The following is a 17,264-nucleotide window of genomic DNA, read 5'->3' on the forward strand; positions in this document are numbered from 1 at the left end:
AGCAAGCAGGGGAGGAGCAGAGAGACGGGGAGAGAGAATCCTGAGAAGGCTCCGTACTCTCAGTGCAGAGCCCAACACGGGGCTTGATCTCATGAACTGTGAGGTCATGACCTGAGCCTAAACCAGAGTCGGACACTTAACTGACTGAGCTACCCAGGCACCCTTTCATTTGCTTCTTCAAAGGGAGAATACAGTGTTGAGTCTGAATATGACATGTGATTTTAACGAGCAGGATGTTCAGACTGACAGAACATATAAGAGATAAAGAAAATCAGCTAATGGAATTAATATAGGAGCCCAGCAAGATAGCATGCTATACAATGAACATACAAAATGAATAGTTGCCATTTATCAGAAATAATGAGATAGCATGTCTCGTGGATAAATACTTGGTTCATAGACAGCAAAAAACAATACCACACCTAGGGAAAAGGTTACCAAGATATGTGTGAAATCTTTATGAAGGAAGTGGTGACAGTTTATTTAAGAAAAAAAAAAAGCTCTAAAAACATGCTTAGAAATACTATACTAATGAATGGAAAGACAGAGTATCCTAAAGATTTCAGTTCTCTAAATCTGATAATAGAAGCATAATAAGTAACCAGGATAATATTAATGGTAGAGTACAAAAAATAATAATATAGTATCACAAAAAAGGTTTATACATATAGTACATTAATACATAATGAAGTTATCTTAAATTAGTAGATACAAAGTACAGTTTAATGGCATTATGGATATTATGAAGAATTAATATCTATAAAGTATATATGTTAATCCATATCTATCTATCCATATTTTAATTAATAAATAAGAGAAGAAAAAAACATTTTTGACTTAGATTATTAAATTTTCATACACAAGATTACAACATGAGGGGTGCCTGGCTGGCTCAGTCAGTAGAACATGCAACTCTTAATCTTGGGATTGTGAGTTTGAGCCCCATGTTAGGTGTAGAAATTACTTAAAAATAAAATCTTAAAAAAAAAAGATTATAACATGAAAAAAGAAGCAACATACCAAAAAAATTTGCCATATATATATGTATATATATATATATATATATATACATATATATACATATATACATATATATACATACTTACATGATAATATAAATATGCATTGTCTATCATCTATTATCTATCTATCTATCATATCATGAGGTAAATTACATCAAAATTTAAGAAAATAAGAGTCATCATGTAAGGTTGCTTGGGTTGTATTTTGTATAAGTGTGCTTACTGAGTGGCAAAGGGGACTGAATGCCAGTCTACATTGTACTCACCAAACAGCATGAGGTTGTATCTACTTGGAAGAAGACTTTATTTTCTATCTTCAACAAGGGTACTCAGTGGCTTATCATGGTCCTGATGAAGACAAAGAGTATGACCAGGTAGTTCACACAAAAATAATAAAGAATAGAACAACTTAAATGATTTAAAATATGTAATGTTGGTATGGGTAAAAAGAAATGAGTACCCTCTTTGCAATGTCAAAGTATGAACAAATATAGAATTTTTGGAATACATCTGTCAAAATGAAAAATATGTTTAAGTATTAAGTCAGCGATCATACTTCTAAATATCTATTATACAGATGCAAAAATATACAAAGATTCATGAGCAAAGATTTTAGTTGCAGCCTGGTTTCTAAAAATAAAGTAGTAAAACAATCAAGTTTTCATCAATGTAATATTGCATAATTATTATTATTATTTTAATTTTTATTTATTTTTGAGAGAGAGAGAGACAGACAGAGCCAGAGTGAGAGAAGGGAAGGGCCCGAGAGAGAGGGAGACACAGAATCTGAACCAGGCTCCAGGCTCCAAGCTGTCAGCACAGGGCCTGATGTGGGGCTCAAACTCACGAATGGTGAGATCATGACCTGAGCCGAAGTGGGCTGCTTAACTAACTGAGCCACACAGGCGCCCCAAATTACTTTAAATTCATTTCATACAATTGTATGCACATAAAATTGTAAATAAATGCAAATAAATTTATTATGTAGGTAAATGTCCATAAATCTTTGTTTATGGGTATAAGAAATCTCTATGCATTTTTCTATGTAAAAACAAAAACAAGTTGTATCTAGTAATAAAGTTACCAAGCTACCAAATAAATAAAATCTGTGAAGTTTATACAGGTAATTGTAGTGGTACATTTGGTTGCAATTTAAATAGGAGTCCATGGTAGACTTCATCAAGAAGTTGGAATTTGAGCAAATACTTGAAAAACAATAGGTTGACCGTAGATATATCTAGTAAAAGATTTTTCTGCTGCTGGAAAGAATAAGTCCATATGCAATGAAGCAAGCATGCACATGCCTAGCTGTGCAGAAGATGGGAAAAGGATGTGGCTAGAGCAGACTGAGTAAAAGAAAGGAAGTTTAGCAAGAGATAAGATCAGAATTGAAATAAAAATAGGACTTCTACAACTTCACAAGTTGTTAAGAATAAGGTGGCAGCATAATTTATTGTCTAAAACTAGATATTTGTGAAATGAAGGTGACCAAAATAATGAAGAGTAAATAATGTGGGAAATATTTATATATTGATAAATTGGTCTGATTATAAAATGGCTTATTTGAAAAATTAAGGGAATAAGTTATATCTTTAAATAAGACACTTATAAATTGTAGTTACTTTACATTAATATATAAATATACATTAAATAGGCAGCAATAACTGAAGAGTTTTGAGATGAAGAATGTCATGATATAATTAACTTTGACATAACTGTATGGCTAGTGTATCGAGAATACACAGTAGGACCAAGAGCAGAAAGTAGGACATCAGGTAGGAGGTCATGACAATTTTCCAGGAGAGAGAAGATGGGGGGGTTGTACCCAGATTTAGAATGATCATACCTTGGTAAATTTTTTTTTGAAATGAAAATAAATTAAAATAAATCAAATGTAAGTGGGGGGTATATACAGAGGTAGGGTTGAAAATTCTTAAATTTCCAAAAGCAGACATGCAAAACTATTAACAGACTTTGCTTCTGGAGAAAGCATCAAAACATCCACTCAATAATTAGAATCTAAGAGTTTCCATTTGGATTTTATATTGAGGTGGGGTTTTTTTTTTGAAGATTCCATTTTTTAGAGCAGTTTTAGATTCACAGCAAAATTGAGATGAAGGTAAAAAGATTTCTGATATATTCCCTGTCCTCCATAAATGCATAGTCTTGAAAATAAGTTGACACATCATAATTCCCCAAAGTCCATAGATTACCTTGAGGTTCACTCTTGGTATTGCACTTTCCTTGTTTTGAACAAATGTATAATGACATGTATCCATAATTATAATATCATACAGAGTATTTTCACTTCCTTAAAAATCTCCTATCCCCCACTATTCTTGCCCTCACCCCTAACTTCTGATAAGCTCTGACTTTTTTCTGTCTCCATATTTTTGTCTTTTCCAGAATGTTATATAGTTGGAATCATACAGTATGTAGACTTTTCAGATTGTTTCTTTCACTTAGTAATATGCATTTAAGCTTCCTGTGTGTCTTTTCATAGCTGGATAGTTCATTTCTTTTTAGTGGAGAATAATATTTCATTGGGTGTACCGCAGTTTATCCAAACACCTACTAAAGGATACCTTGATTGTGTCCAAGTGTTAGCAATTTATAAATAAACATGTTATAAACATACATATACAGATTCCTTTGTGGACATAAATTTTCAGCTGCTTTGAGTAGATTGCATGGAGCACAATAGCTGGATAGTATGGTAACAGTGTATTTAGTTTTCTAAGAAACTCCCAAAGTATCTTCCATAGTGTCTGTACCATTTTGCATTTGCACCAGCAATTCATGATAGTTTCTGTTGCTCCAAATCCTTGTCAGTATTTGGTGCTGTCACTGTCCTGCATTTTGGCCATTCTAATACTTATATAGTGGTATCTTATTATTGTTTTAATCTGCATTTTACTGAAGACATATGATGTGGAGTATCTTTGAATATGCTTATTTTCCATCTATATATCTTCCTTGGTAAGGTATTTCTTAAGGTATTTGGACTTTTTTTCCATTCAATTCTTTGTTTTCTTATTGCTGAGTTTTACAAAGCTCTTTTTATATTTTGGATAACAGTCTTTTATCAGATGTACGTTTCACAAATATGTTCTCCCAGTCTGTGGCTTGTCTTATCATCCTCTTGAAATTGTCTTTTGCAGATCATTAGTTTTTTTTTTAATTGTAATAAAGCCCAGCTTATCAGTTATCTTAACATGGGTCATGTTTTGGGTGTTTAAAAAGTCATCTCCATACTGATGTCATCTAGGTTTTTTCCTGTAATCTTCTAGAAGTTTTATAGTTTTATAGTTTTGTGTTTTACATTTAGTTCTACAATCCATTTTTAGTTCATTTTTATGAAGAGTGTAAGTTCTGTTGTTAGATTCCCCCCCCCCTTTTTTTGCATGTGGATGTCCAGTTATTCCAGCACCATTTGTTGAGGAAACTATCTTTGTGTTCCTTTGCTCCTTTGTCAAAGCTCTATTGATTTAATTTATGGGAGTTGATTTCTGGACATTATATTCTGTTCCATTCATCAATTTATCTATTCTGTCTCCAATACTATGTTGTCTTGATTACTATAGTTTTATAGTGAGTCTTAAGTACAGCAGTGTCAGTCTTCCAACTCTGTTCTTCTCCAACATTGTGTTGATTATTCTAGGCCTTTTGCATTTACATATAATCTTTATATCAGTTTGTCATTATCCACAAAATAATATACTAGATAAAATTTTGGAATGGATAGACTAGATTTTGATTGGGATTACACTGAATCTATAGATCAAGATGGGTATAACTGACATTTGATAATATCAAGTCTTCCTTTCCATGAATATAAAATATATGTCCATTTCTTCAGGTTTTCTTTGTCTGTGTTTATCAGATCTTTGTAGTTTTCCCCATATGGTTCTTGTACAAATTTCATTAGATTTATACCTAAGTATTTCTTTTTCTTGGGTGCTAGTGTAAATGGTATTAAATTTTTATTGGTATGTCAAATCCCATTCATTTATTATTGGTATATAGGAAAGTAATTGATCTTGTATATTATTTTTGTATTTTATAACCTTGCTATGAATGCTTAGTAGGTCCAGGAGATGTTTTTGTCAATTCATTTGAATTTTCTATGTGGATAATCATGCCATCTATGAACAAAGACAGTTTTCTCTCTTTATTTCCAATTTGCATAACTTTTAATTCCTTTTCTTTTATTATTGCATTAGTAAGGACTTCCAATTCAGTGTTAAAATGGAGTACTGGAGAGGAAAGACTTTACTTATATTTGATCTTAGGGGGAAAGCTCCAAGTTTCTCTATTAAGTATAATATTAACTGTAGGTTCTCTGTAGATAGTCTTTATAAAGTTGAGAATGTTCTCCTCTATTCCTAGTTTACTAAGAGATTTTATCATGAATGGGTGCTATACTGAGTTTTATGTAGGAGAAACCAATATATGAAATCAAGATAGAAGCTTGTGGTGATTATATTTGATACCAACTATTTTTTCCCAACCATTTCTATGTCCTTTATAAGAGGAATATACTTTTCCACCCTATTCTGGACCTGACCAAAGGTGAGTGAGCATTACATATGACATAACCAAGCACAGGTTTTAAAATTGCATGATTTGGGTCCTACTCTTTTTCTTTATGTTTCTATCATGTCCTGTAAATGGAAGCCACACTTTCAACTTGGGTTGTGAATAAAAACACATGGTGAGGAAATATGAAGCAACATCTTACCCTATAAGAGAATCTATTGAGTTTATTGCTATTGTTCCTGAACCTCTTGACAAGAGTCAGTAGCATATCCTAGATTTCTTAAATTGAGAAAAGAAAAATGAGATATGGCAAGTAAAGATTATTGATGATTCTGATGACTATCTACATAGGGAAGTGTTAGAATCATCTCTCCTCTTATAGAGATAATCTGGTACTTAATTTGACAACATAAAATTTATTCTGGCTGCATACACAGAAAATCTAGGAAATGGAAATGTTCCTCTCAATTTTATAAAAAATAAAAATGGTTTTTACAGAACATGAAAAGACACTTAGCTTTGTTATGCCTTAGGAAATTTCCTAGATCTATTTCTCAAATATGGGAGATTAAAAAGCAAATAAAGGATATGAAAATGTTAGCTCTTAGATTACTTTAAAAATGTACATATTTTGCCAAATTCAATTCATTTTTCAAAGGTCATCTATCCAAGTACTTAAATAATTTGACTTTTTTTATTTGCTTTTGTCTATCTTAGATGATAAAAATACCTATCTATTAATTAGGGTATGTCAGCTATTATTACAGGAAAGAGACAGAGATTAATTTCCTTTACCTTAGAAAACAAATAGAAGATAGTATTTCTCTTACGAATACTGCATAGATATAAAAATTATTTTATTGATTTATTGATTTTTCCAGTTATTATTTTCAGAAAACATTATTAAATGAGTCTGCTATTGGAAACATAAAAAAAATTGTTCCAGAACTTAAATATCAGAAAAGCAAAGATCAATAAGAGAAATGAATTCATTTTAAAAATCAGACATGAATCTGAGATATAAGCTCTAAAAAAAATTAAATTCCCTAGAGCTTCCCATCAGCCAGCTACGACAGGTTTGAAGGTCATTGTTGCTGGCTGTTTGGCTAACTTTCAACTCAATTTGAGCCCTGATCAGTGATTCAAAACTGACCCACACAGATGGGCAACCATGTGGTGCCCCAGTGCATATTAAACAGAAGATTCCCCTACTCTGAAAAGGAAGAGATCAGATGTTTAAAAATAAACTGTGTGAGGACAAAATGTAGAAGGCTTGAATGGTGTGCCAAACAATTTTGAGACACTTTGCGTATTGCCTCTTCATTCTGTGGTGACTTTTTGCCTATAGGGAATCTAGATCCTTTGTAAGTCATCTTCCCATGTGTGAAAGGAAGCAATCAAGAAATACACATTTGGTTCAAATGATTTGCAGGCATTTTAGCTTTAGAGAATATAAGACATCCTAACTTTCTATTTTATTGGTTCTCTATAGTAGAAAAAAATATATAGTTAATTTTTAATTACACATTTATTTTGTGCTTGATCTTAGGTCTTGGTATCTTGAGGTATGATGAACTGGAAGTATGAAGTAATCAAATTATAAATGTACATGATTTTGAGGCTTCTATTTAATTTTGAATCCAAATCTAAGTGATATCTACATTGGTTTAAATACTATTACCTTTTCTATTGTCTAATTACAGATGTCTGAAAATGGTATCTATTTTCTCAATATGCTTTGGTAAAAATAATTATACGTAGGCTAAAAAATAATGGAGATGACAAATATAGTAAAAAGTTACTTGAATATAGTCTATTCTCATACATTCTTTATTTCCTTAATAGATTCATTTTTAAGAAAAGATATAACTGGAATAATTTCATGACTAGCCCAAATTACCCAATAAAGCAAAAAAAAAAAAAAAAAAAAAAAGATTCTCATGCCTTCACAGTATGAAAGCAAATATAATAAAAGAAATATTGAGTTTCTGATTTGAAAAACTGAACAATGGTTATCTGATTCTTAGATTCTGACAATCCTTTGCACTTAATCAAAACTTCCATTAAGTGTCTTATTTTGATAATTTAAGTGAACTCTAGAAACCAACTTCACTCTTCATTATATAACCAAATGAACTTTATCAAATCTTTGCCTCCTTTTTAATCATTGCTTTGCAAAAAGAACTACAATAGCATTCTTTTACAGCTATTTTTAATATTTCTACTACTGATATATAAGGACTGTGATTTATATTCCCCTTAAATTCACAACTTTCTCTCTAGTTTTATATTTCTCATTTCATAAAGTTTTAAAAATTATATTCTCAAATTAAATATGAATAATCAGAGCTTGTTTTATCCTTTGAGAACTTTTCCTTTGTGGATCGTTTGAATTGGTATCTTGTGGTTACATCCAACTAAGAATCACTCAGACATTTTCAGACACATCCTGTCATATTTATCTCCAAAGCACAAGCAAGAACAATAACCACTGACAGTTCTGAATGGGCCTGGAATTGTAACATAAACTTTACTTATGTTATCTTTTATGTTAATACTCACAAGGATCCTGTTGTATGCTATGATGGCATCCTCTGTTTCCCTTTTCTCTTTAAAAGTATACACAGTAAAACCTTGGTTTGCCAGCATAATTAGTTCTAGAAACGTGCTTGTAATCCAAAGTACTTGTACATCAAAGTGAATTTCCCCAGAAGAAATAATGGAAACTCAGAAGATTCATTCCACAACCCAAAAATATTCATATAAAAGTGATTACAATACTGTAATACAATACAAAATAGTAAGGGCAATACAAAATATAAAGAAAATTAAGCAAATTAACTTGCACTTACCTTTGAAAAACTTGGTTAGTGTGAGGGAGACGAGAGAGGAGGGTTATTGTGTAGAATGACTTTCACTATCACTAATGGAATCAATGCTGTATATTGGCTCGAGGGAGTCTTTTTCTTTTTGTACAACTATATCCAATGACCTAGAATGAAGCAAAGCATTCCTAAGCTTACTCTTGTATGGAAAAGCAAATGACTGTCCATAGGTGCTTGGAAGTGACAAAAAATACACTAGTGCCAGTTGTGGGCACCTTCCAATGTTCTGAAAAATCACTGATTTCTGCCAAACCCCACGGCCTGAGACTAAGCATCTGAGCATGGGAGACGATCACCCACATCCCACAGTGAGAGAGACAGAGAGAGAAGAACCATTGGCTCAGTTGTGATCATGTAATACTTGGCATTGTATACTAGTTAAAATTTGTAAGCTCCATGTTAAAGACGCTCTGGACATGCATTTGCCTTTTTTAAAGGGAAAATCCATAATAATATGCCTGTCCCATAGCATTTGGTCAATAAGCATTTGCCAAACAAACAAATTAATGATTTGGAGAGGAAGATGTTATTGTTAAAAATGAAGAATCTGAGGCTAACCAAGTGTAGTAATTTGCCTGTCATCACATAGCTAGCAAAAAGCAGATCTGGGAATCTATGAAGTCCATGTATATGTCTATTCTACATGAATCTCAATAACCAGCCCTTAGTCTTACCATCATAGAAGCATATGCAGATACAGACCTTTTTTAACTAATGGCTTAGCTACTCAATTACTAAACTTCTTTCTTTCTTTTGTTTTTGCAATTATTTTTTCATCTTCATTTTTCCTTTTTATGTCAATTTATCCAGTAAAAACTTTGTCTCAATAATCAGGTAACTGATTTTTTTTGCATTATTTTTCTGACAATAGAGCCAAACACAAGCACTGGTCTTAATTTTCTAAAATATTTTTATTTTTTTTATTACAACACAATTTTCACATAACGTGTCATTATACAGAGGCTTCACATTGAATTCCATGTATGCTTAATGGTTTCCTTGAGATATGGTGAGGGGTAAGGCCTGGGAAGGCACAGCTACATCTACCAATTTAAACAGAATAGATCTGCTTCTGTCAGTTTTATATATTGGGTTTTCCTCTGTGTTTTAATTTGAAGGAAGTATTCTGATATTGTCAATAATACCAGTAGTAACAATAGCAAACATATTTCATCTTACTTAACTAAGTACTTAATAATTCAAATTTCAAGCCAAAGACTACAAATTAACATCCTTAATCTCAATTATACTCCTATTTTAAAACACTTTAATTTTGTCCTGGGTACTATCCTCTGGCCCATTGATAAACCACATTGTTATGGAGTTCCAATACCCTCAAAAATGAATAGTTATTATGAGCATAGTCAGGAGTTCGAAATGTCATAGAAGGTCTACATTTAAATCATATACATTCTTGAAATTTTAAGATCAGTAAATCTGAGCAGAGGTCATAAAAATCTACCACTTAGCATAGCTCAAAAGCAAGGATCCCAAGCAATTCAACTTCCCTCTACTCACCCAACTTATGTTTTTCCTGAACTGAGGGTTTGGATTGTGTTGTTTGGTGATAGATGATATTAAAATGGATTCTCCAAGTCCTTGGTGCTCTTTTATGCCAATATGTGAAACTCTGATAAACTTGAAGAGTTATTTCGATTGTCCCCCAGCCTCCGCTTCCTTCTTTGTCCTTTGAAAAACAATATCGAGAGGGGTTAATATTCAGATTTTCTATAGGTGATGATAGTTGTTTATGTTGTTTGTTAATAATTAAAAAGTCTCCTTAAGAGTCTTTGGTTTGAATTTATTTCCTTTACTGGGCATGAATTATTTAGGTTGTCATTAAAGTGTGATATTTTTCAATTCAGTAGTCAATATCCAATTTAAGTAAAGAAAGCAATTGCCAGTAAATTATAATCTTTTTTCATTAAGATAAAAGCATGTCTGGTCTTGTGTTTCCATGTTTTTATTAAATTATTTTATAATATCAGGGTAGAAGAGAAGCTTATTAACTGAAGTGTTAATCACTTAAAATAATACTGGGGAAATTGTGCCACCTTGAGTTCCCCACTATTTTGGGATAAAATGCTCACAATTAGAAGCTTTCCTCCTGTGACTAGATCAAGGTATACAAAAATCATTGTTCTTAAGGTCATTTATCAGTGTTAAGACCTTTTCCAAATATACATTAGAAATTTCTAAGAAAAATATTTATTTTACCTTTCCTCACTTCTTCAGGAATCCCCTCAAAGATAAAGTATTTGGGGACACATTCTGACAGGAGAGTGCACGCAGACTATTCTTATTATTGAATTAATTTGTCTCAATCCTCTTAGTTATTGAGAATCTAATGTGAACATTTTTTTAGTCTTCTAACAAATAACATGAAGAAAAAAAACCACATTGATCTTGAAACTGTGACTGTTTCAGAGCAAAGAGCTGTGGTACAAATCCTGCCTCTTGGATCTAGTGAGAGGTTCTATAAATTGCTATGTATGTAATATATCAACTTAAAGCTAGTTATTAATAAATATTAAAATGCTTTCAGGAGGCCAAGTCGTGACTTGAACCCAAATGAAGGGAAATAGTACCATTATTTTTCCCAACTAGACTAGGCCACATGGATAATTCCACCAGATACACTTGGCTTTTATCCAATAAATTATGGATAGAATGGCTGAAAAATATTTTTCACAATTACTTGGAGTTTAAGCTTGACCTGCAGGACTTCATACATTTTTGGTGTCATTCTTACATCATCGATCTCTCCTTTTTATTCATACCTGTTTCATTCTCTTTTGCGAGAATCCTTAATTTTGGAGTTCTCTGGATTTTAGTACTTGGTCTCTTCATTTCTCTGTCTGTTCTCAAATCTTTGGTAGTATCATCCAGTCACAACACTTTAAATAACATCCCTTTGTTGATGATGCCCAAATTCCTGTCTGTTCTCCAGATCCTCTTCCCATATACACTAGACTTTTATAACCAAATGACTAGTTGACTTGCCCACTTAGATGATTACTAGACATGTCCTATTGAGGGAAATTTCTGTCTCATAGCCCAGTAGCACATCACATTTTATAGTTTTCCTTTACTTATATTATGATCCTTTCCTTTATCTAGAAAGGTCTTTGCACACATTTGTGTTTATTATCTACCAAAGTATCCTTTAATTAAAATGTTAATTTCACCCTCTCTTCAGTGCTTTTTCTGCAAGAGTAAGCAGAAGAAACCTTACCTGTTCTGAACTTCTTAGTCTTGTCTTTAGCATCCCTACATATAGAATTCTCCCTACATTTGGGGGATAAACATCTCATCTTGGAATATGAGGTTTTGTTTTGATATGAACAATTTATATATACTATCATGTTTATTTCAATTTGAGAAGAGGTAAATCAAACGTCATGATAAAAATATTTACATCTACAATTTAAGGATGATTTTCATTAGAACATGAGCTATTAAAAAACAACACTTAAGCTGGCATATAAAGCTTGCTCACATGAACATACAGTACAGTAGATGATGCTGGCTTCAATTTGCATCTTTAAGCAAAATAAAGCAGTTTCAATAATAATTACAATCCACTTTCCTGTGTGGGTTTTTGGAACAGCTAATTGTACATATAATAAACTTTGATATAGTAAATTTGGGGAAGGAAGATCAAGGAAAAGTTTCATTGCCTAGATTGGCTAGAGTAGGTTTGGAGACGAAACAAAGGAAAAACAGCAAAAGTGGAGAAAAATTTTTAAAGATTCCTTTTTGTCACAGGCTGGAAACTGCTATATTTAGACAACACTGAACATTCAAAGCGGTTTCCGCTAGAACAACAATACCATGCTTTTGATATTCAAGGCTGACTAATCACAGCAAGTGTACAAAGGGAAATTACAAAACAAGTATGTAGGAGCATATTCTCACCCTTCTTAAAAGTTAAAATCTGGTAATTGCAATTTTTATTGTATTTTTTAATTTTGACTTAATTATAAATTCACAATAAATTGCAAAAAAAATCTGCAGGGTGATCCCATCTACCCTCCCCACCCCCACCATATTATCGTCTGATATAACTCTAACGCAATACCAAAACTGGGAAGTTAACATTGGTATAAACCATAGAGATTGGTATAAACCATGGAGATTCAGATTTCACAACTTTTATGTGCACTGATTTGTATACATGCATCTTTGTGTGTGTAGCTCTATGTGAGTTTATTATTTTATCACAGGTGCAGTTTCACTTCACCACCACCACTGTCAAGATTCTTAACTGCACCATCATCACAAGACTCGCTGTGCTAGGTTTTTATATCCATATCCTACCCTCCCTTTAATCCCTAACTTCTGCAATAACTAATTTGTTCTCCTTCTTTATAATTATTTCACAAATTTTAGACAAGTGAAATCATGCCTTCAGTATAATTTCCTCAAGATTCTTTGAAGTTGTTATGTGTATGTATATAGTTCATTCTTTTTAATAGCTTAGTAGTATTTTGTTATAGATGCACACAGTTTGTTTAACCATACCCATTGAAGGATATTTGGGCATTTACAGTTTGGGGTTATTACAAATCAAGCTTTTATGAATATTAGTGTACAACTTTTTTGTGTAAAAATAGATCTTTATTTATCTGATGCCCAATAGTGCAATTGCTGGGTCATTTGGTAAGTCCATTTTTAGTTCTAATCCATTTTCTAGGAATCCGTACTTACATGAAACTTCTGGAAAAATAGAAAATTTTAGGAATCTAGGGCAAGGTGAATACTCAATACCAAAAGAAAGATCAAATAAAAGGAAAAAATATATATAAATTATACCTCATCACAATTAAAAATCTGGGGGAAGATATTTGATAATAACATGTCTGATCAAGAACTTGCATATAAAATATTTAAAAATTCTTTAATCAGCATTAAAAATATTTTCTTAACTCCTTGAACTACACAAGAGCTTTAATTGTAGGAGGAATGAGAGAAGAAGCCTAGAGTTTCTCCAGACAGTACGGAATATGAAAAGCACATGATACCATATTACCATAGCATGGGCTACCCTCTACTGAGTTTATGAGTGAACTTACCCATTTCCTTATTAGGCTGTGATCTGAATGAAGACATAAAAGTCTTTGAAAACTCAGCAAATAAAGCAAAGTAGAGTGGAAACAGAATAGATGCAGAATAAATAAACATTAAATTTATTGTCCTTTATTTTGTGCAAGACATAGTGAAAAGCATCAGTGGAGAACAAGTTTATTTCTTTGATTTTTACGTTATGAAAAAGAAAGTATACATATATTGGAACTAAAAACGGGCCAATGGTAAAAGAGGTATTATCATAGGGTTATGAGACCATTTGTATGCCCTCTAGTTCTAGTCTGTAGGAAACTTATGCCTTTTTCCCTAAGGAAGCTACCTACATACCACAAACTAGGACACAGACTACTTATGACAATGAAATACCTAAACAGAAATATTAAAGGGAGAATTGAAAAAGAGAATCTGGTTTCAGAGATGCATAATGGATTAGACATAAAAACATGAGGCCAGAGTCAGCTTATAGAGAAGCTGCAAAGATCTAAAGGCAGATTAGATCAAGATAGGAGAAACATTTCAAGAAATTTAGAGATATTATAGTAAAGATCATGAGCAACAAAAGTCAATCATCAAGACTAAAGAGAATGACATAGAAAAGTTTTAGATAATTAGTATTGTCTAAATACCCATTTTAATCACATATTTATGTGTGTTGGTAATTTATGGCACTATCAAGTAATTTTTGTGAAACTTTTCATGGGTCTTTTAAACATTATGTTGTAATCAAAGTTCTCTGGCAGATAGTGAGGAGGGGAGAGAGTTGGCAGAAGGGAATATATTTTATATCACGCAAACCATTATATAGGTGGACAGCCAAGTAATATTCTTCTACATAAGGCCAGAACTATAAGGAAATTAATGATTTTTAAGCCATTATGTAAATCATCTTACTAAAATAAAATTACTAACACAAATAACTAACAGAGACCAGAACAGCATGAACTAAGACTCTTACTGAAACTTACAAATGGTATGTTTTATTCATCTGTGTATTTACTCCCACAAATTTATCTTGCCAAAGTGACTTTATGTTTTAAATATTTTATTACCCAGTTTCCACTAAATTTCATTAGAGTATGCTTACTGTGTAGGTAAGTTCTCTACTTCCCTTTGACTAATTCCTTGAGTTCTAAAAACATACCATAAAAGTCATAAAATTTCTCACCATATTAAAATAATCCTAGCAAATATTCCTCAATCATATTTCCACTCTTAGCTTTTTATGAGAATTTGTAGGAGAGTAAAAAATATCACACAGTGGTACAGATATCAGTTTTCTCCCACTCGATGACTTTTTGTGTATTCATCTATAATTTATTTAAAGACTTTCATTCTGGCATAGAAATGATTCATCTGTTCTCTTCTTAGCAGTGGCTGAAGATACTCAATAAAAGTAACAAATTGAGGTTATTTTCCAAATAATGAATTTTAAAATGTTGTAAATAAATCTATAACAGAGATAATACTATTCATTTGATGGTAGTTTATCTAATTCTTCATAAATGTGCTTATACTTCACAATTATTTCACATTTGATATTGACTCACTCAATAATAAATCACTGAATGATTAAATCTTTCCAAAACACTATTGAGGACACTTAGAAAGATAAGTCAATATTTGGTTTAGGGGGCTTGAAATAAATAAAATCCTTATGTTTAATAAAATACTATTTAATATTTAGAAAATAATAGATTACTTTTGAATGTATTTTGAAATAAAACATCACAGTTGTCCCTGAAAGGAGGGTTGAATCTGTATCCACAGCTGCTACATATATAAAATGTTCAGTTCTTACCAAAATGTTCTAAGATATGAAAAGAAATAGAAAGTGTGACCCATATGCAAGTAAAAACCACTCAACAGAACCTCAGATGTTGTACTTTGTAAGCAAGAACTTTAAGATAGCTCTTATAACAATGTTCAAAGAACAAAAGAACACCATGCTTAAAAAACTCAAGGAAGGTATGTTGGCACTGGTCCAACAAATACAGAATATCAATAAATAGACAGAAATTATTAAAAGGACAAGATTGAAGAGTACACCTATCAAAATGAAAATTCATGATGGGGACTTAATAATAGATTTAGCTATTCTAACAGAATAGCTGTTAGAAGAAAGAATCAATGAACTCAAAGATAGTCAATAGTGATCATTCAACCTGAAAAGCATAGAAGGGAAAAATGAAAAAACATAAATAAATAACACAGCTTCTGATAAATGTGTGACACAATTAAGTAAACCAAAATGTTAAATAATCCTTCACAAATGAAATGAAATAGATATTGGGGCACTTGGGTAGCTCAGCCGGTTAGGTGTCCAACTTCGGCTCAGGTCATGATCTCATGGTTCATGAGTTTGAGCACCTTGTCAGGCTCTGTGCTGACAGCTCAGAGCCTGGAGCCTGATTCAGATTCTGTGTCTCCCTCTCTCTCTGCCACTCCATGCTCACACTCAGTCTCTCTCTCTCAAAAACAAATAAACATTTAAAAATTAAAATGACGTAGATATAATCCCAGATCAATAAAATCTAAGACCCAACTTAAGAAGGAAAGAATATTCTTGAGGCTAAAAGCAAGTGATACCAGACAATAAGTCAATTCCATTTGAAAATACATGGAATACTTGTAGTGGGTTGTTTCCCACTTGTAAATATGACCGAGCACAAAAAGTCTTGTAAATATGACAGAGCACAAAAATAAAAAAAATAAAAAATAAAAAGAGAGAAGGCAATGGTATGATATTGGAGAGAAACTCACTTGGGATTCCTGAGAAATCAGTACCACTTTGGCATGTTAAAGGGAGACTCGGGAGATAACACAAGCAGAGTTATTGACATTGACACAATGAACACTATATATTTCAACAATACTGGGGCCCCCACTCAAATGACCTCATAAGCAACCACAAGATGGAGACTAAGGCCATGAACATGAATGAAATGGAGAAGAAAAAAGGAATATTCTCCTATGAACTCAAACATACTAAGCAAGGAAGATTTTAACAGACTCTAAGGTCATATGCAAGCTGATGAATCAAGTGGAAGAATCTAGGTTGATATTATTAATATGACAATTGTAAAATATAATATGTTTATTTTTAAAAGCATATTTAGTATTTAATATATATTAATATTGGGTTAATTAACTTAATGTTCAAAATATATAATCATAAACATACTCTCTAGAGCTATTTCATTTATATTATAAACTTTAAAAGCATTAACTGATTTATCAAGTTAAGCACATTCAATTGCTGAAGTATTTCTCTATTATTTTTCTTGATTACTTAGCCATGTTTCCAGAGCAATTTTTTGTTACCCCTCGCATAAACTATTTTGATTATGTCTATCCAGTGTTTCCATATCTTGACTCAACTTCAATACAATAATTCTAGTGCCCTTCTCAATCTCCAAACAGTCTCTGAATGATGGCATGGTTTTACATTCCTCTAACTGTCTAGCCTCCAAAATTTATAACCCTTATTCAGACAGCTTCCTTGGGCATCAACATCACATCCCACTGCATTTTTCGCATTTTTAGTCAAAGTCAAATAATTCATTATCAAATCTACTCTCCCCCACCCCTGCTCATAGATCTGCTAGCAATAAATTCTTTTGGTTTTCACTTGGATAAAAGTCTTTTATTCTTTCATTTGTCCAGATATTTTTGTGCAGTGTAGAATTCTGGCTTGAGAGTTATTTTTTTCTCCATATTTTGAAGCAGTCAC

General features: G+C 32.2%; 1 long non-coding RNA gene across 2 annotated transcripts in view; it reads right to left on the bottom strand.

Moving 5' to 3' along the window:
• LOC132671451 (uncharacterized) overlaps positions 1–17,264 on the bottom strand; it is a 111,677-nt gene that overhangs the window by 9,544 nt on the left and 84,869 nt on the right. For both annotated transcript variants that reach the window (XR_013557046.1, XR_013557045.1), the window contains exons 2-4: positions 9,965–10,133; positions 8,414–8,553; positions 1,289–1,370 (exon numbers count right to left, since the gene is read on the bottom strand). This is a non-coding gene — a long non-coding RNA (uncharacterized LOC132671451). The remainder of the gene's footprint in view (positions 1–1,288; positions 1,371–8,413; positions 8,554–9,964; positions 10,134–17,264) is intronic.

This window comes from Panthera onca, chromosome C1 (genome assembly GCF_046562875.1).
Source record: "Panthera onca isolate mPanOnc1 chromosome C1, mPanOnc1 haplotype 2, whole genome shotgun sequence".
Taxonomy (NCBI): domain Eukaryota; kingdom Metazoa; phylum Chordata; class Mammalia; order Carnivora; family Felidae; genus Panthera; species Panthera onca.